The sequence below is a fragment of the Ambystoma mexicanum genome, chromosome 2q (genome assembly GCF_040938575.1).
Source record: "Ambystoma mexicanum isolate Mex_15411 chromosome 2q, UKY_AmexF1_1, whole genome shotgun sequence".
Classification (NCBI taxonomy): domain Eukaryota; kingdom Metazoa; phylum Chordata; class Amphibia; order Caudata; family Ambystomatidae; genus Ambystoma; species Ambystoma mexicanum.
The window spans coordinates 112610265-112636888 of NC_090924.1; the positions used below are offsets into that span (position 1 = coordinate 112610265).

Below are 26624 nucleotides of genomic sequence, written 5' to 3' on the forward strand. Positions count from 1 at the left end.
TATCCACTTCATTTGTTTTTTTCAGATTCTCTTGTTTCCAGTAGTCTCCAAATAATCCCCTTTTGAGGGTTGATATCTTCTACTGTCTTCCCAGGGTACTCTTATCCAACGATTTAATATTCTTTCTCAGGTGTACATATGACGCTCCCCCTCATTTTGTTCCGGTGTAGATTGATCAACTTTGTAGTTTGAGTTTCAACAATTTCACTGGAACAAGTGTTTCCACTCGTGTCATGATTCCCTTTTGGCTTCCAGGTCCTCCCATTCTCCCCTTACCTCACTTCATGGGGGAACATCTGCAGGACCTGCACTTGCTCAGGATTTTCTTTCCGGCTTGGCTTCTCTTTCTCGGTTGTCTTCTCTGTTGGCATCTTTTCGGCAGTTTCTCGCTTCCCTTTCGTGCTACGGTCCGGCACCCCTCGTGGCAACTGCTAGTGTTGCAGATATCTCTGTGGGTTGGTGTCGGCATAGGTGGTTGGGCTCCCTGGTTTCGGGTTCTCAGACTCTGTTTCTTGCTGATATGGTACGTTGTCTTCCCAGCCTCCGATGCTCTAGTTCAGAGTTATTCTGAATTTCACGGGCTCCGGGGCTCTGGTTGGCTCTGCCTTCTGCTTGCTTTACACTACCAAGTGGCCTCTCATGCTGCTGTACGATTCCCTTTTCTCAATCTCGGCGTGTCCTCCTCCTTAATCATCATCGTCACAGTTAAGTTGAGGTTTGTCGTTAAAGACACAGCTTCTTTTCTCTGATACTCATGGTGCATATAACGTTGTCTTCAGCCCATTCTTGGTTATTGCTGTTGAGCTTCTCAGGCAGTCCCATGCATGCCATCATGGGAGAGGGTTTAGGGAGTTCCTTAGAGGAATGTGAGTCCATGTCCCCCAAGGGCTAATCTCTCAGTGAAGTCCCATTTACCCATACCCCTACGGAGGGTTTTGCTCAGCTGTCTCACCTTCCTAGCCTCAAAAGGGGAGGTTCCCCCTTGGGGAGAAGGGACGATTTCCCTTGATTCATCACACTAGAGATCGGTGTCTTTTGCTGTTCAATATAATAGGGTGTCCACCTGTGGGTAGATTCTGAAAATCCATCTCAACATTGACCTAGGGCTATAGAATGGTTAAAAGAAGTCCATAACCATTCAGAGGGTGCAGGGCTGGGCTCAGTGAGTCATTGTGTGCAGCCATCCTCCGTGTTGCCTAGGCCCAAGGGATGACGATGAGCAGGAATTTGAAATGAAAAAAATAATACGCAAATGTTACCTGAAAGCTACTAATGCAGTAAATGACCTTGCATCCCCTGTGAATGCAAAACTAAATGTCAGCAGCCTACTCATTAAAACCAATTTATGGTGATCTGATCACCCTAGGCCCACAGTGTGTGGCTTAAAGTGCACCCCTGTGCCAAGAGCACTTTGGGTTACCATGGGACCCATATACCTAAGGTTGTGGGGCTTGCAACAAAGAGGTCAGAAATACTGAAAGATCTTTCCCTTAAGGGAAAAAGCAAAACATTTTGGGTCACCAAAAAGGGACAGCTGTATCCCCAAAAATGAAATTGTTCTAACAAAAGGTAGTGCACTTTCAAGGGATCCAGCCTTGGGTTCCTGTCTGTGCTTTGTGTACCTAAAACTGCAACTGGGACTCTGTGTCCAATTGACATTTCACCCTGGGGAGCTTGGTTGCTATACATATGTGAGACAGCTGGTCCATGATTGGACAACCACTACCTGTTTGAAATATGCAGATCCTTCACATTGGTGGGCTGGGCTCTCCCAAGAACCCTCCCACACCCATAAATCTGTATTTTGTATAAAAAAAGGAGTTTTGGTCATTCTGGAGGTCACCCACTGGAACCAAGATTCTGAAGAAAGAAGATACAGCAGAGATGAGCCGAAGGACTGCAGCTGAGTGACCAAGCATTTCCAAAGCCAGCCACCAGATATCCTTTGGACAATCTTCAGTGACTAGGGGCGACCTCAGTTTGTGTCTTCCTCCCCTAGCGTTTTTGTTGGGCCTAACTGGTCTTGGGTCCTGTACTGCAGTCTTGCCATTAGTGGTCTTTGGAAGTGTCCATGGAGGGGATTGGCCAAAATGACCAAGAATACGTGATTTGGCTGAATTTTTCGGCCGTTCAAAAATTCCAAAGGGCCAAAAAGTTCGACCAGATCACACAATGTGTGTTGGGTGTTGCGGGGGTGTCCCCTGCACTCTTGCTGTCTATATTGTGAGCAGGGGTTGCAGGGGTGGCCTCCACAGCCGTCCTGAAAAAATAAAAAAAAATACAAGGGAAAGGACCCTGCTGTGCCGGTTCCCGATCACGGAAGTGAAATGGAACGGGCGTCGCAGGTTGGGGTATGGGCCAAGTCAGAAATGTTCATGGGAGAAAAGACTGAAGGTTATTTCGGAAAAATTATCTTCAGTCTTTTCTCTCTCGAACATTTCTTCCTCTGTCTTTCCCCCCGATCCTCCCTGGAGCATTCTGGGGAATGACCATCCACTAAAGAGGCATTGTTGCTGCACCGGACACCATTTCATCTAGAAGCATGACACTTGGCAGATCCTTGACTTGTGCCTCAGAATCTTGTTTCCTGTAGTAGCTATTCTCCACTGTGAAGAGGGCCATGTCTGGAGCCTTTGTTTCACTGTTGCCAAGATTGGAACCTGCCTTGCCCTGACAGGGGTCATCTTGCTTGCTAACCTCTCCTTTAGAGTCTATAGGGAGTCTGGCTGTTGAGCACAGGGTAAAAGCTATACCTCTGAGGATGCATTAGATTAGGGGAGATTTCCTAAGGCAGCCCTAGCATATAGCAGAAACAGGGTACATACCAAGCTGATATAAGTTGAAACAGCTGTTGGGTAGGATTTTTACTGAACTGGTGAAGCTTCCTGACCTGGGTCAACCCCAGAACTTTTTTGCTTTACTAGTGTGGTATTTTTCCTTAATACCTCTGTAATTGGGAACCTTTTTCCACACACGCAGAATCTTTTTACTCTTTTTATGCGTGTCATTTTTTTTTACTCTCCATAGTGTCTTTTCTAAAGTTATCCTCTTTAACAACTTATTGGCAATAAGTGCCTGTCGTTGCTGGGTTGCCCTAGGGGCTCCCCTTTTAACTTTCATTTGCTAACCTTGAGTGAACTACAGTTCCCAAGGGTAGAAGGGATTTTGGATCCCTTTTACATTTTATTTTGTGAAACCAGCACACCCCACCTTATGTGGAGTGCTGGGGAGATACAGTGTATCCCCTTTCACATTAAAACCGTAACAATTCTGTTACAGGGACAAGCCTACCTTCAATGGCTAGTGTAAGAGATACCTAGTATTAATTTGGTGCACCTTTACCGCAGGCTCTGTGCAAGGCTGCCGTAAAGGCACCGAAGGGTGCTAATTTTACCAAAATGGCCCATGTCGTCTTTTTCCACCATTTTAGCGTTTATTGTCCTTTCTTGTTCCTTCCCCTGACATCCAGGGGGGGAAATTCCTTTGTGTGATTTTATCTTTGGTGGGAGTCCCCTGGACTCCCCGCCCATGCTCCAGTCTGCCTTTTAGGCAGGAAGCGAGGGAGGAGTCTAAAACTCCACAGCCCTTTGTTTCCCTTCTTGCCTGAATGGGGAAAAATCCCAACGGGGGACTGGCTGTCCTGATAGGACAACCAGACCGCCCCTTCTTGTAAAATGCACAGAAAGAATGCAGAAGTTGTGCTGTAGCTCCTTATAAATACTCGAACCTGGAAGCTGAAGAAAGTCGACCACTGGAACAAAAACCGAAGAGGATGAAGGAAAAGCAGCAGAGACGATTTACAGCGAACGGAGAACCTGCTGTGTAACCCAAGCCTGCTGTAACCCTTTCTTCCAATCGACCTGGGGACTTCAAAAATGACGACCCTGACCCAGAGCCTGGTGAGACCCACTAGACGCAAGAATACCTGCATTTTGACCCATCCCACGTATTACTGCGACCTTGTGTTGCTGCAATACCCTGGGACCTCAAGCCATTGTGCAGTGCACAGTCTTCCGAATGTCGCTGAAACTTTGGGGGCATCCTGATGGACCGCCAGAGACACGAATCGAGTTTGAAAAGTCCCCTCAACAGAGTGCCTGACCTTTGTAACAATGAAAATTCAACTGATTTCTGTCTTCTGTGCTCCTTGAAAAGGCGCCATATCTGCAGAACCTCATTCAGCCGCGAGGGAAACCTTGCCTAGAGTATTCTTCATTGATCCCTGCTGCAAAGTCCCGTCCAAGGTCCTGTTTTCAGTCACCACAACAAGGAATCCACTGACAGGGTTTTTCACTGCAGATCCTAATGTATTCCTACTGCAAAATCTTCTTCAATTCTGAGGTACAGTGTTGGATTGGGTATGTACTTACCTTATGTCTCTTAGGATTTATCTGTAGGTTTGGGGTGTTTTCTGTGATGCAGAGGCCTCTCATCCAGTTCACCCAGTCCCACTGCTAGAATCCTGCTCGGGTGTCTTCTGCAAAGCCCCTGGACCCTCTTCTAACTCTAAAGTAAAATACTCACCTGTTTGCCCAGTCTTGCTAAGGAACTCTGACTTTTGCTACTTAAGAACCTACCCTAATATTGCCTGTTGGTCACTAGATCCAAGTTAGCACCCCTTCTGCCCCTGAGAACACTCATGCTCCAAGAATAAGGGAAAGACTTTTAAGGGATTGGGCATTTTGCCTAGAAAAGAAAATAAGTATTTAAAAGTAACTTACTTGTAAAGAGGCGCTTGGTAACTGTAACTAAGAGGGAGCTGTTAAAAAAGTTCTTACTTACCTTGGATGTGTGATGCACTATTCTTAAAAGTATGGTTAACATCGTTTCTTTCCTTAAACTGTTTTGCCATTCTAACAGAAAGTAGATGTGAAGGTAAATTACTCACATGTGATTAGGTTGTGCGTCTTACCAAAAGTAATGTTTTGGTTTCACCAGATCATTCCTGCAGGATAATTGTATGGGTGTCCTCCAGCTGTTGGGTATCACCAGATTAGTCCTCTTAGGATAATTGCATGAGTGTCGCCCAACTGAGTCTTGCTTCCCATGACCTGCTGATAGCCTGTCCAGAATAAGTCTGTATTAGGTTGTTGCCTACCTAGAATAACTGAGTCATTCAGTAAAGTGTGACATTAGGGTTTACATTCAATGTGCTATCTAACCCAGAGTCTGTGGTTCTAACTGTCCCTTAGAAGTCCCACATTAGTCACTTGTATAGTTGGGAAAGATCTAACCTGGGCTCCTTGTGAGATTCAAAAAGTATATGGGTTTTACTTGCCTTGAGTTAGCTGTGTGCCGTCCCAGAAATAAGTTATAAGAGTTACTGCTTATCTCACTCTGTGTTGCATTGATCTCAAAAGCACCTGTAATTGAATATTACATCCTTAGGTTTTACTCGCCTAGTAAAACTGTGTGTTATCAAAAAAGTAGTTATAGGCTTTTACTGTACCTGGAATAAGTGTTCCACTATTCACAAAAAGTTTATTGTCCATTTGACTTATGTGAATTGTACTGAGTCACTGTACAACTGGTAGAGTGTACTGCCCTTGCATTACTTAATGTAATTGTGAAAGTAACATTTGGTTTTTACTCCCCAAGAATAGGTGTCACCTATACTGAATGTGTATGAAAAGGTTTTGACTTCCCTAGAACTACTGTTGGGTGTTCCAAATAAGGTTTATACTTTGGTCTGTGTACCTTCAAGTATAGTGTTGTGTTTTAATAATTGTGATTTCATATAATGTGTTTGTACTTATTTACCCCTAGATTTATCTGGGCCTACCCGTATTTAAATAAATCATGTATTTTTACATACATAGTGTTTCAGTGTTATTTTGGACAATTTGTATTCCAATTTCATTTGTACTGATTCTACAGCACTCTCTCGCTCCTTAGATAAGTTTGGCTGCTGTGTCTATGCTACCATGAACTCAGGTGGTACAGCCTAATACTAAGAGTGGAGTCTTGTACTGCCTCAGTTGAATGGAGTTGGGCTTCAGAAAAACGTCCTAACACAGGCATTCACAAGAACAGCAGGGGCAGCAACTGGGTGTAAGCCAAGAGACAGAGCAAGCAAATGCAAGCAGATATAATGGGCATCACAGATCGATCAGAATAAAGGCTGTACTGGAATAAGAGGGTTCTCCAGGGATTATGGAAAGCCCTTGGGATCGGTATCCGTAGATTACTCTCAACATCTGTCATACAGCAGCACCATGAGTTAGGCATGCCGAAGAGACTATTGTTCTCGGTGTAAGAGGAAAACTGGAGACCAAACACTGAGACAGGTAAGACTCCAACAGACTAGACAAAGGCATTGTAATTCCCCAACCCAGGGTGGGGGGGGTCACACTGTAAACTGATAGAGTGGAGGCACAACAGTGGACGAAGATGTAATACAGGCAGAAACCAGCCCTGAAATAATAACCAGGTACAGGACAGGTAGCGAAACAAAGTACAAAGCAGAGACTGGAATATCAGCACACGCAAAGCAATAGGTGGGACAAGACAGGTTGCTGCCAACATAGCAATATGAGGGGTTCAGGAAACTTGAGAGGGAGGAGGAGGAGGAGGAGGAGGAGGAGGAGGAGGAGGAGGAGGAGGAGGAGGAGGAGGAGGAGGCACAGGCACAGGCACAGGCACAGGCACAGGATTTGTAACCCAGCAGAAACAGCAGCCAGGGTTCAGAAGTCAAAAGCAGGATTTTATGGAAAGCTTCTAAAATAGGCAGACTGTAAAAATGAACTCCCAGTTGAAGCAGTTTATTGAACTGCAGCTCTTCAAAGTGAGCTTAAAGGCCTACAAGCCTGCTGCCCAACAGGGTGGACCTGATTGCAGTCTCAGGCACCTGTGTTCAATCAAGCCCAGTCCCGGCTTCAGTAGCCTGCAGCAGTGGATTGTAATGAAGGTCTTTCCGCTCTCTGCAGCCTAGCCTGTGGTAGCATGGAGCAGGTGAATGCAATGTTTATTCTCCAGCTAGTTCTTAGTAGTTTGCTGCAAACAAACTATACCTCCTCCAGCCCTCGACAGCATAAATATACCAGAATGCATCTGCTGGTTTAACCCGGAATGGAAAATGAAACAAGATTGGTCCAAACCTGCAGGGGTAAAACAAGTAAATGAATGCACAGGGAGTTGGTAGGTTTTGACTTCGCAATTTATGCTATAAGTGATATGAGTCTCTGAATGTGCGCTTGTAGCGGTGCTGGGTGGCAGCTGAGTAGGATCCTGACAGACCTGTTGGTCATCTTTTGTTGTGGGAGTTTCAGTAGTCTTTTTGCTCGGTTGCCAGTACACCTTGTGAATCTCTGGAATAGTGTCTACTTCAGGAGATCAAAAACACCCCTAACGATACCCAAATCCAACATCGAAATCTACCTCTGCACATGCAACCCCTAGACCACCTACATGAGGAACCAAGGCATAAGTAGTGGGCGCCAGCTTTTCCTACTCACCGGTGGGGAGGTATGTTTGTGGATTGAGGTTCGAGTGTCCTTGGCACTCTTGGTGGTCACCCTCCTCCCCCATAGGGATACAATGAGCTTGTAGACCAAACTCTAAAACAACTCTTACCTGCTTGTCCGTGGACAGTGTAACTGGGAGTTAATCCCTTTCATTTGAGAACGTTTTTTTTTTTTACAAAAATTTTGTTTTCGAACCTTCCTGTGGGCTTTATCCAAGTCTTGTTGGAGGGTGACTTTGTGACTTGCTTAATACCTATTCTAGTACTTCCTTGTGCATTATTCTTGTAGAACTTTACTTCCCTGGTTATGGAATGACTTTTTAAGCTTCTTTTAAGTTAACTGCCTTTTACTTATAAGTAAGGCTCTCGTTTTTCTTTTTTTTTTACTGATTTTTACACATAAATAGATTGGAAATCTCAGTTTCGTTTCAGTATTTATTTGTAAAAACTGAAAGGAAAAAAAATGAAAATGCATGCCTCTTGATTGGTTTTCCAATCTGTCAATGACTTTATAAGTTAATGTCAGTGTATAGTAAGTTAACTTGGGAGGCTGGAAAACGAATTCATTTTACTTTTAAAGGTGTTTGAATGGCTTCATAAATGTTGGTATGGTCATTTGCAACAGCAGTAGAGCCATTTTTTGATTTTTTTTTTTTTTACAGCAACTAGCGATCTTGACTTGAGAAAGAATCCAGCGCTGATCATCCTGGTATTAATCCAAATGCTAATGTATGCTTTCATTGGAATACATGTAGAAAAGTATTACTTGCATCTTACTTTTTAAATCACAGAAAATAAATATGGTTATAGATGGAAATGTCCTAAAAATAAATACCACGGAACCGGGAGCCTTAAATATGAGTCAAATTGTTTTTATTTTATTAACCATTCTCTCTTCTCCGCTTTATTTAATGCAGTTGTGCCTATGTTTTGGATTGTTTATAAATGTGTTACGTTTTGTGTAGTCCCCCTTTGTAGCTACAATTTATCTGCCTTGTGTATGTGTTGATAATTGTGTGTTTTGTTTACAGTATAATGGATTTTTACCTACTTGTGTGTTGAACTTAAAAATAATATATTTGTATACATCTCTGTGGAACTCTATTGCTTGAATCTCTGTTTTGTTAATTATAGCTATGTACCAAACTCCTGATCTCCTAAATCTTAATTCTTACTGCCCAACCTACGCTACCAAGAGGGAGTTTGGTAGAACCATATGTGAAGAACCCTTTCTCGTTCACTAGCTGGGCCTCTCAGAACCATGCACCAATGCTGATTCTAAAAATCCTGCCTAACAGTCCCATCAGCTGTGGTACAAGTGTGAGGTCCTTCCAGCTTCATAGCTGCACATTATGCCTTGGTTCTGTCCGATAGAAGTTACACCTCAACATTGCTCTCTACCTATGTCAAGCCAACCATAGTGTCTTTTTGGGAGCTTGCAATACTACGGTATGGAAGCCCATAGGCCTCATGCGCAGGGCTTAGCCGGAATGCATGGTGGAGCAGCACCAAACTGATCAAAGGCATAGTAAAAGGTAAGAAGCAGTCATGTGATGGCCTCCAATGTTCCACCCGACCACTGATGGACTGCCCAAAATTGAATAGGTGAACACTGATAATCTAATCTTTAACTACCATCACAAAACCTCTACCGACAATCTCTATCTGCCTGTCGAATTTTGGATGAAGGCCATGAATTCCAAGGGTTGTGCGTTTTCAGCAAAGGTCTCAAGAAAGAACGGATAGACTCCTTGATTTATCATGCGTTCCTACAAGGAAAAGTCTAGGGCATTTGAAAGGCTTATTTTAGTGCAGGGTCTTCCTATGCAGAAAAACAAACACAAACCATGTACTGTTCCAGTGTTATTTAAGTACAGTACTAAACTTAAGTGTTTAAAATTCTCATAATCTTTACACCTTCTGACGATGTCTGTTCTGCTAACAAACCCTTTATGTGACATGGATATTTTGATGTTGGAAATAGAGTAACTCCTCATAGATTAAGGCAATTGGAGGTGGAGGGTTACCTGAGCCTTTCTAATGGATTGTGCCCTCTCTCAGATTTCTCATCTTGCATATAATCCATAACCTGCCAAGGGCCGTGCGGCATCAAGTCTATGTTCCCCGATGGTTGCCATGCCTTCGTATGGACGTGACGTTGATGATAGTATAGATAGCATGCACTACACCTGTTGCCTCAGTTCTGTTTTTCGGCATGCACAGCCCACTCTCGGAACAGTTGGACTTGTCTCAGCGAATCTCTCAACAAACCTATTTTTAATTAAACACATTGTCTATGCCGAAGAAAGGCTTCAAGAGGTGTGCAGACTGTGATTTGAAAGGCCGAACACTGATCCACACAGGATTTGTCTCTGGTGACTCACAAAGAACATGGTTTAATGCTGTTTCTGGGCCAGATATTGTCCAAAAGCTGCCTGCCAATACAATGTTCTTTTACTAGATAGTCCTACTCCTAGAATGGGTGGGGGTGTTGCCATTGTGTTTAAAAGACTGCTGAGCTGCTCCATCATTGAATTTAATCAAAAACGTACTTGCAAATTACTTCTGACAAGAATCCAAGTTTCTTCTGAACAATCTTTGCACTTTCTCATTGCCTACCGCCCTCCTGGCTACGCCACCAACTGCTTTCTTAGCAGCTTTACAGAACTGGTGGCTGATCTTTCTCTGACTCACCCTAGAATAACTGTTTTGCGAGACTTTAATCTCCACCCTAATAATCCCTGTGATCAACAAGCTGGCAAACTTCTCATCTGTTATGGACTGTGGCCTACATCTAAAAAATCACAGCCCTACTCATGTGGCTGGTAATCAGCTTGATCTCCTTTTTTTCAGACATTTCTTTTTCATGGCGTAGAAGGCTTTGAGTTTTGGGAATGTTTCCTGGCTTCGCTCAATTTCCTTCTCACGGGGTGCGGGTAGCTGTGGGTTGGGGCCCCTTGCTGTGCATTTGTGTACTACAGCTTGAACTGTACGATAGCAGAACCAGTCCCCATCTCCCAGACCAAGGATATTGCGCACATCTTGGAATTTCATCAGTTTATGATCATCTTCCATAATATACTAATTCTTATGTTGGGCCACCTGCTCTCCTGATTCTGATGGGTGATATGTGGCGCCCCGTACGCTAATACTGATCTTATACTAGCCCTTTAGGAGATACCCTGGTGAAGACCCCATGCTTAGCCCAGAGCTTGTCCCATTGTTGGAGCGTTGGACCACTAGTCAGATGCACCCTGAGGGTCTGTGGGATACCCTTAGGTGGGGAGGCCATTCTTTCTACCGGATTACGGGGCGCCATTTCCGCTTTCCATCGCCCGCCAGGTGGAGTCGTCATCCCCATTGAGCCAGCGATTTAGCCAGACAATTTGAGCTGTCTGGTAATATGCCATCAAAGAGGGGGCAGCAAGTCCCCCATTGAGTTTGGCCGCTTGTAGGATTGGGAGGCGGAGGCAGGCCTTCTTCCCTTACCAAATACATTTTGAGGCCGCCATGTCCAGCTCTTTTCATATCTCGGGAGCTGGGCAGATTGGGAGCATCGCGGCAATATATATTAGCTTGGTGTAGGAGTTCCTTTTAAGAGTGTTTATTCTCCCGATCCGGGAGAGAGATAAAGCACTCCACCTCTCCAGATCCAAGATTATATTGCAAATGGCCGGTGGGTAGTTTAGGTCCTGGAGATCGGCTATCGATGCGCTGATTCATATACCTAAGTATTAAAAGGACCGAAGTTGGAGGACAAACGGAGCTACCCCTCCCGGATCCTATGGTATGTCCACACTCAGGGGCAGCATTTCTGACTTGCTCCAGTTTATAGCCCACCATAGGACCAATGTCTTGGACCAGGGAGTGGACGTAGGGTAGGGAGTCTTGGGTTTTACTGATGTACAATAATAGGTCTTACGCATATAGTGACACTGTTCGTCAGCCCCCTGCGTTATGCCCCCCCCCCATTTTGAATCTATGCACAATCTAATGGCAAGGGGTTCGATTGACAGGGTGTATAACAAGGGCACTAGTGGGCAGCCCTGCCTTATGCCCGACCCTAGAATAAATTCTGGTGATGCCACTCCGTTTGTAACTACTGTGGCTGTTGGACCCGTATCGAGTAGTCTAATGAGTTGGACAAGGAGGGAACCCATATCTGGGAAGAACTGGAAACATGAACTCCCATTGGACCTTATCGACCGCTTTTTCTGCGTCTACAGTTAATATGGCGTCTTGTTTGTCCCTGGCTGCGGCTATAATATGCAGTAATCTTCGGATATTGTCACTGGAGTGCCTACCCTTTATGAATCCAGTTTGATCTTTGGAATAACGTGGGGCATGAAGCTTTCTATCCTTTGGGCTAGACACTTTGCCAGAATTTTAGCATCCTAATTAATTAAATTGGTCGGTATGACCTGCACAGCTCTGGGACCCTCCCGCCATTGTGAAAGATTATGATGTTGGCCGCTAACATGGTTTTGGGGAGCTGCGCTTGACTGAGCGCTTCGCGGAACACTGCTTCTAGCTTCGGGGCAACCTCTTCGACCACTAGTTTATAAAAGTCAATCTGCATTCTGTCGGGGCCAGCTGCCTTACCCTGGGACAATGCGAATATCGCTTTCGAGATTTCTGCTGCTGTGATGTGGGAGTTTAGCCCGTCATATTTGCCCTCTGGGATCTTGGGTATGGGTGCTGAGTCAAGGAATGCATCAATTGCCTGACTGGAATATGTGTCGGATGGCGTGTATAGCTCCCGATAGTACTCGGCGAACCTTGCGTTTATTTGTTCATCGCTTACTATGAAACTGTTCCTGTTCTCCTTGATGGCAGTGATCATTTGGGTGGCCTGTCACTGTTTGCGTGCCAGGCTATCATGTGGAGCGGCCTATCTTTCTGGTAATAATACTGCTGCGACCAGCTTGTGAAAGATCTTTGGGCTCTGTCTATGGAAAATCTTTTAATCTCATGTCTAAGATTCTGCAGCTGTGGCTGAAGTTGGCGATTGCCTGACTTTTTATGTTCCGCCTCCACCCCCTTATGCTCCTCTGCTAGCCAGGTCAGCTCTGCCCACCATTGTTTTTTCTTATATGCCCACCGTGAGATACCCTGCCCTCTAAGAAAGGCCTTGATTGCGTCCCAGCACCTGTACAGAGTAAATTCCTGACTTTCGTTATCATCCCAAAACTGCTTCATCTCATCCCGTATTTTCTCTAGAAAGTCAGGCTATTGAAGGGAGCGCAGATTCAGGTGACATGCCAGGGATTTACAGGGCATGTCGGGGACTAAAATGCGAATTGTCACCAGGGCATGGTCCGAGATCGTGATCGGCTGACTAGCGCATTCCCGGACCAGATATGTCTGATTGGCTGGTAGCAGCCAATAGTCCAGTCGGGAGTAAGATGCGTGACGATGGGAAAAGTTTGTAAAATTCGTTTGAGCAGGGTGTAGAATGCGCCATATATCCACCAGTTGTAAATCGGCCATGAGTGCACGGAGGGCGGCGCTCTCCTCCGGGGTAGGAGTACTATTAAGTGCTTTCCCTCAGCGGCAAGGATGCAGGATTAGATTCAGGTCCCCCCGATTAAGGTGATGTTCCAAAAATATTGGGCACATTTGGCAAACATATGAGTAAAGAAGGCGGGCGAGTCTGAAGTGGGGGTGTAGATATTCAGCATGGTAATTGGTTATTTTTGGATCAGGCCCTGCAACAGCACGAAACGGCCCTCGCTGCAAATATGTTGTAAGTGGAATTCGCTTGTTTACCAGGATCGAGACCCCCCCACGTCCCATCGCTAGGTGAATGTGCTGCGGTGCCAACCTATCCCCGTGCTATTTTTTCGTATTCCGTCTTATTGAGGTGACTCTCCTGTAAGAAGACAATATCCCCATGCAGCTCTCTTATGTGATCGAGCTTGCGCCTGCGTATAACGGGGTGACGCAGTCCCTGGATGTTGAGGGTTGTGCAATTTAATTCCAGCATTTCTCAAGCGCCAGCATGGCATTGGGATCTAGAGCCATTGGCTCTGCACTTTTCCATTTAGTCCTGAACCCGCCCCCTTCCCATTAACATAAACAAACAACACATGGGTCCATGACCCCAAAACCAGTAACCTTGAACCACAAAAGGGGTCCACGTGAGACCAAGCAAAGAAACATTGGGTAAGCTGAACTATTAGCTCTCGCCCAATACAAGGCTTAAGAGCCCATACACGGGGTTGGCGGGAGCAAACTGATGGTCTGCTGCCCCTTCCCATGTATCCTTCACAGGTCCTGCCGGGGGGGAGATGGCAGATGCGGGAGAGTTCGCCTCAATCTGCGTTCCTGTCCTCATATTGCTGTCATCTTCTCGGGGGAGTACATTAGAGCAACATCCTTCTACTTCTGGAGTTCCATGCCGACTCTATCAGAGCCTCAAGAGTATCGCTGGTGGTTCAGGTGTCGATTGTTTTGGAGTGGACCCTTTTTTAGGGTCTGCCGGCGCGCTTCCTTTGCTCAGTGTTCCATCCACGAGGCCCCCTACCCGCTTTGTCATTTTCCTGTGGTCGATGTACGCCCCTGGTGGTGTTGGGGCGATAGTCCTGGGTTTGCTTTTTCCGCCACTACGCTATCGTATTACGACGTCACCAAGTTCTTTTGCTGCAGGAATCGCCATGCGGCTTCAGGGTCCTCAAATGATTGCCATTGTCTATCGAATTGGATGCACCAAATCGCAGGAAATTTGAGATAATGCCTGTGGTCAGTGTTTTTCAGTGCCTCGAAGATCGGATTGAAGCTTCTGCACCGTCTCGAGACTTACACAAAATCGTCATTGAATATTTTGATTTTGGTGCCACTTAGGTTTTTTGGGGAGGCTGTTCTATATGCTTTTAATATGGCAATTTGTGCTGGAAGTTTAACAATCTTGTAGTTATGACTCTTGGGCGATCCGTGGGTACGGGCATCTGGAACGGTGTGCGATGTGCCCTTTCGATGATGTCTTTGGCATTGGGCATATGGAACGAGCTTTGCAGGAGTTTGTGGATAAACATCTCCATATCCAAGCCTTCTACGTTTTCTCGGACGCCAACCACCCGCAGGTTGTTAATGCGTGACCTATTCTCCTGATCCTCCATCTTCTCACCAAGCCTTTCGACCTCCCTTATTACTCCATCCAGTTCTGACTCTGAGGTTTGATTATCTTCGAGGGCACTAATCCGTTGTTCGTTTCCGTAGTCCGCTCGGCTTGTGTTGTCAGTCGGCTCTGCACCTCTTGCAAGTCCCGTTTGATGTCCATCACTGATGTTTGTTTCTTGTGTACGTTGGCCTATTAGCTTCATCTCGGCCAAAATTGCTTAAAGTTGGGCCTAGACATCCATCTCAGGTTTTTTTTTCTCCCTGATCGTCTTGGCAGAGCCCCCGGTGTAGCAGTGCCTGGGGTGTCTTTAGGATCTGTATCGCATGTGCCTGGTAGCATAACCCCTGTTTGCGCCCGGTGGATTTGGTAGGTATCCCGTGGGTTGGTTCTGGGTGATGCCCCCAATGGAGGGCGGGGGGCGCGCTGGCGCCTGATGTTTCTATTGCAGGAGTTGGCTTCCCCCGTTGTGTTTTCCTGCAGGTCCGCCCCGTATGTGTGTGGTCGGCTCTGGCAGTGCTTGCTAATTCCTACCTGCCAGCCAGAGCTGTCAGCGATGGTGCTCCCAAGTGGTCTTCCAGGCTATGGCCGTTTGGGCCAGGGGTCTCTGTTTTAGCTCCACTGTCAATGTCTCATCCACCTTTCCGTTTTTTGGTTTTTGCTTGGTGTACTTATAGCTATGAGTGTTGAGGCGGTTCCCTCTCTGCAGTCTGTTTGGTGGCCCCGGGCCGCTCCCCAGTGTGAGCCGCCCACGGTCTGGGGGGGTTTGGTTATCCCGCTGCTTTTGAGGGTGATCTCCCACTCCTCGCTTGCGCGGTGTCTGCTTCCCAGGCACCCGCTCTTCAGACTGCGTTGGTGGGTTTTACTACGGCGTGATGATTGCTCTGGAAGGGGCATTTCTGACACATGTAGTGTGCTGTAGGTGCAGGTTCTTTAATATGGGGACCATTCGAGGCGTAGGTCAGCCGCAGCCCTCAATCGAGGGGGGGGGGGCGCAATGCTGGGGGCTTAATTTTTCCTTGATTGCTGGGATCCGAGTTGTTGGGGGATGGGGGGGCAATAGTTGGGAGTCTCCCGTGCGACTGTGGATGCTTCTGAGGGCAGCCCCCTGCTCATTTTTTGGCAGTCTATTGGCGGGCTGTACTGGAGTGGGGCTCCCGTCCCCCTTGCTGTCTGTTTATATCCCCGCAGGTCGGAATAGGCACCCCGCCTCCCTGCTGGGTCAGGTTCCCACTGTGCGTTGACTTACTTGGCATGGGTGGCACTGCTCCGTCTCTGCGCTGCACCGTCCCCACGTTGCCTGTCTGTAGATCTGTATGGGTGGCCTTTCTACCAGTTCTCTATGTTGTGGGCAGATTACCCGCTCCGTCTGTCGGCTGGGGAGGGGGGGGTTCAGGCTTCCAACGTGTGGCATTGGAGGTTTCACTGCGGCTACATGCGGCTGCGGCTACATGTGTGCCATGTCTCCCCTGCCTGGCCACTTGAGTGTGCGGTCTCCTGGTGCCCCCTCTGGGTCTAAGGTGGGTGCCGGTCCTGGTTTTGCGTCGTTGATAGCTCCCCAGCCAAACCCCCACGTCGAAGAGGCTGTGGGGGAGACACGCTGGCGTTGGTCCGAGGCTCACCATCCAATTTACTGACTTACTTGGGGTGGCCGCGGTACAGTGGCCCTAGTGCCCGCGTTGCTTTTATGTGCCGATGCCCGGTCTGCATCATAGCGGGCCTTTCACGACACCATCCATTGACTTTCAGGGCAGGTTCCTTCTTGGGCACACTCGTCCCTGGAAGACTAATTCACTTCTGGGCGTTTCTATGGGTCCACTTTCTGGCGCCGTTTGCTCCGCTGCTGAATGCTGTGCTTGTAGGGTCTGGCGGTTGTGTCCCCGTCACGGATCCCTGCCTTCAGTGCCATGGCAGTGGTTTTTCCTTATTTTGCTCACTGCCGAGGTGCGGGCAGCGTCCCGCGTGTAGCTCCTATGGCCCAATAGTGCAGTAGGTTGTGAGCACTGACTCCGGGCTGTAGGGTCCGTAGCTCCAGTTTTGCACCTTTTGGATCAACAAATGCTGCGACTTAGGTTGCGCCGGCTGGGTTCTGCATCGGCCTCCGCTTCTATGCGTTTCTCTGAGATCCTGCACCCTCATCTTCCAGGGTGTCTCCGGCAAGCTTTGACCCCACTGAGGACTATTTTAAGCTGGATATTGAGGATTAAAAAGACTTATTGCTGCATCCATCGGCAGAGATCCCTCAGCCAGCTGCCATCTTGCTTGGACTCTCGAGTAGCCCTTTACCCCCTTTTTTCAGACATTACTGATTTTTTTTTTTCCTTTGCCCCCAGTGTCCTAGTCTGATCATTTCTTGGTACCTTTCACCATTCCTTTAGCTTTGCCCAGAGTCAGACCAGACCCTTTAGCCAGGGTTCAATGCTGTTGGCTTGATATGCTGGCTGAAAGTATTGCCACGTCTATTGAACTATTTTTGCATCAATCTGGCCACATTGACACTAACCCTTGTAACTCGCTGATTGAGGCCTTACAATTAACTGCAGATTCTCTGGCTCCTTTGAAACTCCATCATTCCTTCCAAAAAGTCTGCTCCTTGGTACTCTCCCGATCTACGAGCATTGAAGCAGAAATGTAGACAAGCCGAACGCAGGTGGCATCAGCTTTTAAACACCCCACTCCCTCTAAAGTGGCTTATGTTCGGGCGTGTAATACTTATCAAGGTGCCACCAAAAAGACCAAAGCCAACGGTTTGCTGATCGCAATTTTATTGCTGTCTGCTCTTCTAGGGAATTGTTATGGCCGGCCAAGGAACTCACCACCCTGACTTGCCCCCCACCACCTGCTATTTTATTTACTCAAACACACTGCAACCGAATTGCGCTCTTCAAGGAAAAGATTTGCAATATTTGCTAGAAGATATGTGCTGACAGACTTGTTCTTGACTCCTCTTCTGATTCTCCATCTCCTCCAACTATTTCTACTGCCATTAGTTTTCAGTTTACTACAGTGAAGGATGTCATGTTTTCCACTGCTCTTCTTAAGCTTAAATCTGCTTCCAGCACTGATCCAATCCCACTTCGTACTCTGCAAAATCTCTCTGATTTGTTCCTCTTTTCACATCAGCTCTCCAACACTCCTTCTCAACGGGCTATATCCCAGACACACTTAAACACACTGTCATCTCTCCTCTATTAAAGAAGTCTCATCTTGACCCTGTGGCGGTTGAAAACTATCAACCTATTTCTCTTCTTCATGTGGTCATGAAACTGCTCAAAGCCATTGCCACTCCACAACCCTCTGCTTTTCTTGAGACAATCACCTCTTTCATCCCTTCCAGGTAGGCTTTCGCCCTAGCATGGGCACTGAATCTGTCCTGGACGCTCTCCTTGATGACATTTCAGGACTGCGGAGGGGGTCAGTGTTCTTATTCTTCCTGAGCTCTCTGCGGCCTTTGATACTGTTGTCCATCACAGACTCCTCCAATGTCTTCATGAAGCGGGAATTTTTGGTACCCCTCTGAAATGGTTTTCATCCTTTCTTTCGAGCCGAGCCCAGACTGTTTCTCTCCCCCCCCCACTTTACGTTATCACCTATTACCTTGGACTGTGGGGTCCCGCATGGCTCGGCTCTCCTTTTTTGTTTAATTTATATATGTTGGCTCTTGCTAAATTAATTTCTAGTCACGGCATTCACTTTTTTTCTTATGCCGATTACACACAAATTTAGTTTAGTGTTAATGCCCCTTTTACCGAGCCTCCACGCAAGCTAAAGAACTGCTTCTTAGCAGTTTCTGAATGGATGTCTGATAATTGGCTTAAGCTTAACTACGATAAAACAGCGGTACTACTGGTTGGCTCTGTCTGCTCTAGTTCCTCCTGGTCTTCGGACTACTGGTCCTGCTGTCTTGGCCCATGTCCTGAACCCGCCACGGTAGTGAAAAGCCTTGGCATAAAAATGATGTCCTCTGGATCCAGATCAGCCCAAGTGTCGGCAATCTGTCAAACTGGGTTTGCCAAACTCAAAATACTGAAAAAGGTTCTACCTTTTCTTCCGACTGCTTCAAGATCCAAAATTGTCACAGTCTCTATTATGGGGTCCATTGATTATTGTATTGCAATGGGATTTACCTTGGTCACTGTTACTCACCACTCCGAAACAGGCCGAAGATATGGAGGAGTGACCTTGGAGATGATGGTGGTACAAGAATCGATATTTAGCCTTCCATCCCAGCTCCCCTGAGTACAAGACTCAGGCTTCCTCTCTGCTGTTTCAGTTGGGACAGACAGAGGTGTCAATTGAATAAAAGAGCGGGGAGAACACACACCGCCAATATCAATACTGCAAAGGAATACAAAGATATTAGACAGTGTTGAATTAAAGGCAAGTAATCGGAACAGTTGTATTAAATGGGAAACTACCTAGGTAAGTATTGGAGTGGAGCTTCCCCAAGGGTGGATCTACAAAAAATATAACACAATGAGTGGGAATAATCTAAAGAGACTTCTAAAGTATCAATTCCAACTATATATCAAACTGGTAACAACTAACCCGAATAAGGATATTTGAGGAAAGTAATCCAGGAAACAGAACACAACGAAAGGAGAAAATAACGAACAGGAATGTTAGTACAGGGAAGTAGCCCCGAACGGCACGAGGGTCGCACTAGTGCCGGGTTGGTGCAGTTTCAGCAGAGCGTTTATATGCACTTGAAGATAAGTTCACAATATAGTCACTCAATGTCCCAGAATCCAACAGAAGACAAATATCCAAACAAAGTCGTGGAGAGAAAATAGTAGCAGAGACGGGATGTGTCAATTAAAAGTATGCACCTGAGCACACATGCATCCAGAGTAGGTGTAGAAAAGTTCTGGATTGTTTACAGCAAGTCCTCTGCGAGGAAGGCTTTGGTTCCGTGTCCAGAAGCGGCAACCTGGAATGAAGTACCGCAAGAGACAGCAGAAAGCTGGATCCAATAACGTTCCGAGTCAAAAGCCAGACCAGCACGACAGGAAATAGAGGAGGAGGCAAGCCAATCCAGTAGTCCGGCAAGGGTCAGAACCAGGAAATCAGATAAGGAATCGTGTGGAGAAGACACGAAGTAGTAACGGACGTAACCGCTTGTAGCTTGTAACGCTAATTAGCAGCAACAAGCACCTTGAAAGACGGTGGTTTTATAGCCGTATGGGGGCGTGTCTTGCCGTACGTCTTCCACGTACAGGACGTGTCAGCTGACCCGGAGTCCGTTGTAGTTTGTACAGGCGCCATGGCAACCTGTATCTGGTCCACAGAGGAGCTTGTAAAGAAGTCGTATTCTGCAAGGAGGCCCGCAGGGAAGCCCGAAGTGTAATAGCCAACCAGAGTTTCTACAATGTCTGCATATTCTTCAGAACTCGGCAACCTCTTTTGCTCTGAATGCGCCCAGACTCGCTCATTCTCAGGAACTCCTCTGTCAACTTCACTGGCTCCCTGTAAGAAGCTGTATTAAAGCTTAATGCGCTCTGTCTTGTTTATCGGGCTATTCACAATGTTGGGGTGCAGTTTTCACAATCCAAATTGACTCCATTTAGACCCTGCAGAGCTCTTTGTTCATCTAATCTCTTTGCCCTGCATTGCACAATATCTTTGGGGCCCGGGCTGGAGGTCGATCTTTCTCTGTGCTTGCTCCCACCTTGTGGAATGCTCTTCCGGCTGAGATCCGTACCATTCCGCAGTTTCTTTCTTTTTGCAAGCGTCTAAAAACCTATTTGTTCTGAGTACGCCAAGCTGCATACCTCTCTTCTCCCTAGTGCATTGATGCCTTTACCGGTCCTGTTTGCGCTTTACCACGTACCCATACAATACAATACAAACCAAGAATAGCAAGAAATAAAGAGACGGCGATTCAGTGTGAGTGAACACGATATCAAAAGCAAAGACCCTGAAGTGAAGGGAATTGAGGCGAATATTGAAAACACGAAAATAAAAGCTGCATCAGGGAAATCACAAAAGTGGAGGAAAGGTGAATAGAATCCCCAAACGGCTTGTTTGAAACAGAATTTAATGTAAAGTAAAAAGAAATTGAACATTCAGAGTGTTAGACACGTGTACAAGAAACGGAAACCAGGTTTCAGAACTAAAAGTACCAGAAGCAGCAGTGTCTGAGTGGTCATACATGGGATTAAACAAAGCCATACAGTTTTGAAAGTATCTGGCAGTAAAGCAAAGTTAATCTGGAAGTAAAGCATGAGGAAGAGCACCCTTGTGATTGCGAGATCCGAGCCCAGTTGAGGGAAATCTATGTTGAATCAGGTACTTTTGGGGGAGGTTCGAGGCTGGCTGCGGGAGGCCTAAGGGAAGTTTAGTTGAACTGTGAGGGAACTTTTTGGTGAACTTAAGTGACTGTAACATGGAAGGCCAAGTGGGCCTGGTCCCACGCTATGAACTGCCATGTTTTCAGAACCTGAGCCAGTGTCATTCTGTTTACAGGGGGCGCCTTACTTTGTGCTATCCAACGATGGGAGGCGAGCTGACTCGGCCATCTTGATCCTTTGTTATAACACTGATTTTCCCTTTGCGCACATATCCCCCGTGTCACACTTTTTGTATAAGAGCTAGGGCAGGTATTATTATAATTTTTTTTTTTTTTTTGCATAGGCCATTTTGATTTGACAGCGACTGACTAGGACTGTGTTTTCTTTATTATTTGATGGTAGAGATTACTCCCATCCTAGATATAGGGAAAAGTAGGAGTTTTTCCAAGCCCCAAGAGCTTAATAAAGGTTTTTTAACATGTTCTCTTGTGTCGGTGTCTGACTCCTGGTACCAGGGTATCTCAGGCGCATGGGTGCTACAAACCGTAGCAGATGGTTACTGTCTCTCATTCCTAAAGAGACCTCACGATTGCCCCCCAAAAGCCAGATGGGCCTTGGTTCTAGACCCTCCCCTCCATCAGGAGATTCTCATCCTGTTGGCGAAAGGTGCAATAGAACTGGTACCTGCAGCAGAGAGAAGCCTGGGTTGTTGTTCTCCCTACTTCCTAATACCCAAGAAGGACGGATGAGTGCGACCCATCTTGGACTTGAGTTGCTTGAACAAGTTCCTCAGGAAGGACACGTTCAAGATGGTAACTTTCGCAGATCCTTCAGGCCCTTCGACTCCAGGATTGGTTGGTCTCATTGGACCTTCAAGGTGCTTACTTTCATGTGCCCACACATCAGAAGCACAGAGTACCTGAGGTTTGCGCTTCTCATTATTAATTTTGGGTTCTGACATTCGGGCTTACCTCGGCCTCGAAGGTTTTCACCAAGCTTATGGCAGTGGTGGCAGAAAGTTTGAGGGGAGGATTCACATCTACCCCTACCGGGACGACTGGTTGTTCAGGGCTATTTCCCTGGAACAGTCTGTCATCTCAGTCGCACCTGCCACTTCCTCCATGAGCTGGGCTTCTCACTGAATTTCAAGATGTCCCACTAATACATGGGAGCAATCCTGGATTCAGCCTCAGGAAAAGCATTGCCACCCGAGTTAAGGGCTCAATATCTCTTGCAGATGGTCCAAAAATTCCAGAGTGCCCAACGTCTTCCGGCCTACGACTTCCTAAAGTGGCTCGGCCTCATTGCATACTGCATTTTTCTGGTGCCAGAAGCCTGTGTAAGAATGAGATCCCTTCAGTGGGCTCTCGGATGCTACCGGTCGCAATTCTCTGGCAGAATGACTGACCTTCTCCAGGTCCCGACAAAGGTTGCCCAGGATCTCCTGTGGTGGGCTAGCCGAGAGAATGTGATGAGGAGAGGCAACCATGGCCATAGACGTCATTTGTGACTGATGCCTCCCTCACAGGATGGGGAGCGCACATGAGAGATCTTTCAATGAGCGGACACTGGTCTCATTTGGAGTCCATACTCCATATCAACCTTTTAGAGCAGAGGGCAATTAGACTAGCGCTGATGGCCTTCCTGCCCTCAATACAGGGGAAGAGTGTCCTGGTAATGACTGACAACACAGTGCACATGCACTACCTCAACAAGAGAGGAGGTATGGGGTCACTGCCACTGTGCAGAGATGCATTGCAGCTCTGATTCTGGGCACTGAGAGAAGGAATCACTCTTCTGGCAGTTCATCTAGCCAGAGTAAAGAACTCGGCGGCAGACACTTTGAGCAGGGAGAGCACGATCTCCCACATGTGGGAATTGGCTCAGGAAGTCCTTCTGGAGATCATTCACCCTTTGGGGAACCCCTCAAGTGGATCTGTCTGCGACCAGTGTCACCTGGAAGTGCAAGCTGTTATGCTCCAGGGAATTTCCCCAAAGAGGATCTCTACGAGACGCGTTTGTGGTTAACTGGGAGTTTCCACTTCTGTATACATTTCCGCCAGTCCCTGTCATTCCTCATGTCATCAGGAGGCTGGGGGGGGGTTGGGAAAACCAGGATCCTCAATGCTCCGGATTGGGACAGGAGAATGTGGTACTTGCACCTTCTGGAAATGGCCATCTGCCCTCCAGTTTGTTTCCCCCTCCCCCGCTCCCCAAAGAGAGGATATACTCTCGCAAGAGGGATGTTGCATTCTTCGCCCAGAGATCAGAACTCTCAATCTTCACGCCTGGTGTCTGAAAGGGTGAGATATAAGGAATGGGACCTTCCAGAAGATGTAACCAAAGTGTTGCTTTCGGCTAGTAAACCAGCAACTAAATCCCTGTACCGCTGCCGTTGGTGCAGGGAAAAGAGACTTGATTCTTTCACATGTAAATTCCCCATGTTCTTTCTTTCTTGCTTCATCTAACTCCTTCTGGGTTTGCAGGTGGCCACAGTGAAGGGCTTCTTAGCGGCACTGTCAATGTTTAAGAGATCTCCATATGAGGGATCATACTTCAAAGTGCCGATTGTGGTACATTTCTCTTTCCGTCTGTTCCCTTTATCGTGCCATCATGCGGTTCAAATCTAGTACTAAGATGTCTTATGGGAGCTCCATTTCAGCCCTTCGATTCGTGCCCTTTAAGAATGCTCACCATGAAAACAGCCTTTTTAATAGCTATCACATCTCACCGTAGGGTAAGTGAGCTACAGTCCTTGTCTTCCAAACCACTTTTCACATCCTTTTCCAAGGACATTGTAATTCTAAGAGTTAGGTAATCTTTCCTTCCGAAAGTTGTCAGCGTTCCACCTCGCACAACATATCATGTTAACATCTTTTTATCCACCTCTGCATCCATCAAAGGAGGAGGAAAGACTAAATCGCCTGTACCCTAAAAGGGTGCTAAGCTACTACATTACAAGAACAGTAACTATTTGACAAGGTGATCAGCTCTTCATTGGTTACCCTGGTCAAAGATTAGGCTCGACTGTCTCAAAACAATCTCTAAAAGGATTGTCATGTGCATAACAAAATGTTATTGTTTGGCAGGCAAAGATTTGCCCGAAGATTTGAGGGCCCATTCCACTAGAGGGGTGGCTGCTTCCTCAGCTCTGGAAAGAGGTGTGCCAGTGCGAGACATTTGCAGAGCGGCAACCTGGTCGTCGCCTCATATTTTCAGTACATTTTACTGTCTAGATTCTATATCGGGAGAGGTTGCCAAATTTGCCAAAGCTGTCCTTCAGAATATAAACACATAGGTATATTCTTGGCACCCACCGCCTAAGTCAAACTGCTTTGGGAGTCTATCAAAGATGAGGACTACGTGGGAGGACACAATTAATTCAAAGAACAAGTTACTTACCTGTGTTAACTTTCTTTCAACTAATGTTTCTCCCACGCATTCGTCATTGCTTCGCCCTCCCATCCATCCCCTCTCGCTTGCCTAGATTTTCTGTGTCATACACCTTCCTTTCAAATAGATTGTGTCCTCCCAGGTATTCCTCATCTTATATCTCCATATCCAATTTTAGCTGCTATGTAAAACAATGTCCAGCGGGGGCGCTGCACGTTGATGCCTGTCGACTCAATGGCCTTTGAGAGCCTGCGTCACAGTCTCAATGTTATCGATGGTATATAGTGATTAAGAAACCTTTTAGTTTTGTGACAATGGCATCGTCGTTGGCATCAACTCTGAGATCGGGGTAAAGAAAATGCCATGACTGTGTGGCGTAGATGTCCCTTACGGACCCCCATTGGGTGTGTCTATTGTACCGTGGATCCTCTCATTGGACTTCGGAGTGTGGGCCCTGCCTATCCATGACAGCGAAGGCCCTGAAAGAGCGTAAAGGGAAACTAGCTGCAGGTAGGTCCTATAAATCCCCTTTGATAACTCAGTCGAAATGGTGATCCTCTGATGAGTCGAAAGATGACTCTCCTCGGAAGAAAGCTAAAAGTTCCTGATCATGTAATGGCTCACATCACTCGTCATCTTTCTCCTGGCTGTTGAAGAAAAGGCGTCACAGATCGCCATCTTTGTGGTCGAGTTCCTCCCCAGAAAGGGTCACGTGCACAGCCAAATCGGCCTCACCGGCTGAGTGGGAGAAGTTCAGACTAAAGATGCTCTAAGTATTCGAGAAAGCGGCCTCAACCCCCTCGAAGCAAGATAGCCATGCCAGTGTCAACAAGCACGACAAAAAGAAGGCAAGGGACAAAACCTGTGCGCTCTCGTGCCTGGGTGTCCATGCGAATGCTCCTCGAGAACCACTGGAGGTTTCCTTGAATCGAGAAAAGGCTCCTTCGAAGCCAAAATTATCGACGCCATCAGTGGCGAAAGACTCCACGTCGAGCCCTAAAAAAAAAAAAAATCCTTGATGCGACGGCGTTGAAGACTCCGACGCCATTGTCGAGGCAAGTCCCTAAATCCTTGAAGGATGTCGAGAAAATATTCACTTGGCTGACATAGATTTTTTTTCAAATCCTGTTGCATCAATTTGAGGATGATGAACCATCTTTAGATGAATCTCGTCCATTCGGATTGCATTGTGGGACACAAAGTTCCAGAGGCCTTAATTTCTGAGGAATCAAGAATAAAGGATCTACATGACGCCCTGCAATCTGCAAGTGGGTTGGACACTTCCCCAGAAATAGTTTGACAGGCCAGATCCCTTGGACCATGCCGATGGATCTTACAGAGAACTGATGTCCAGAATGAAAGTATGTGGAATGGAGTATGCCTGCGCCACTATTTCAGCAGGATGACCGAACTCTTATTTTAGACAATGGACCCCAGGAAGACCCTATTCTACCATTCCATGTAGCTCTGCAAAAAAGAGTAAATACCAACTGGGGGACACCAGAGTTTCTTCCAGCTGTGAAAAAAAAACTAACCAGCAAGTACTGTGCGTCAAGTAGTGACCCGTACTATCGAACAAAACATCCAACTCCTAAAAGCTTGATAGTAAAGGCTGCCACTTCTACATTTAGGTAACCAGCATACCCAACTACCGCCCCGCTAACTCCCCTAAATTCCCCCCAGCACCCTCCACCCCCCAGACAGAGATGACAAGCGTTACATTATGGTGATATGTGATTGGTTATTTATAACACGCTCAAAACCCAGAGGTTTCTAAGCGTGGACCCGGGGATCGAACCTGTGTTGCTCCATGTCGTCTTGCTTCCAAGGCGAGCACGTTGCCCCTGAGCGATCATCCCAAGACAGCAATGGCAGCTGAACATATCCCTGAATGGGAAGAACGGGACTAGTTTTTAAACATTGTCAAGGATGGGAAAGATGCAATGTGCGAATCCCTGCAGACAGTATCAGCCAGGCAATGGCGGCTAGCACTGTAACACGCAGATTTTCTTGGTTCAAAAAGCCCGGTTTTGCTCCAGATTACTTAACATGCCCTTTATTTTGCAGCAAGGCTGACCAGAGCCTGGAGAAGCTGTAGGCCTCCAAAGCTGCAGCCAAATCCCTTGGCACAGCAATCAGACAGCCACCTACTCGCTCCACTGGTACAGATTGGAGGGGCAGGTCCTTTCGCTATTACTCCTCAGTTGGAAGAGGGGATGAGCACTATTGAATCGAAGAGGTCGGAAAAGATTCCTCACTGGTGGATGGCGAAGAGGTGCTAAGACTTCCCAGACAGGGGCTGCTTTACCCCCAGCCGCTGAAGCAGCTGTCTCAAAACCTCTCTGAGGCCTTACTCCACAAG

At 46.8% G+C, this 26624-nt stretch overlaps 1 protein-coding gene across 2 annotated transcripts in view; it reads left to right on the plus strand.

The window, feature by feature from the left end:
• The window catches only part of CRAMP1 (cramped chromatin regulator homolog 1), a 1760184-nt gene that overhangs the window by 263578 nt on the left and 1469982 nt on the right, over positions 1-26624 (plus strand). The gene's annotated exons all lie outside the window — the stretch shown is intronic.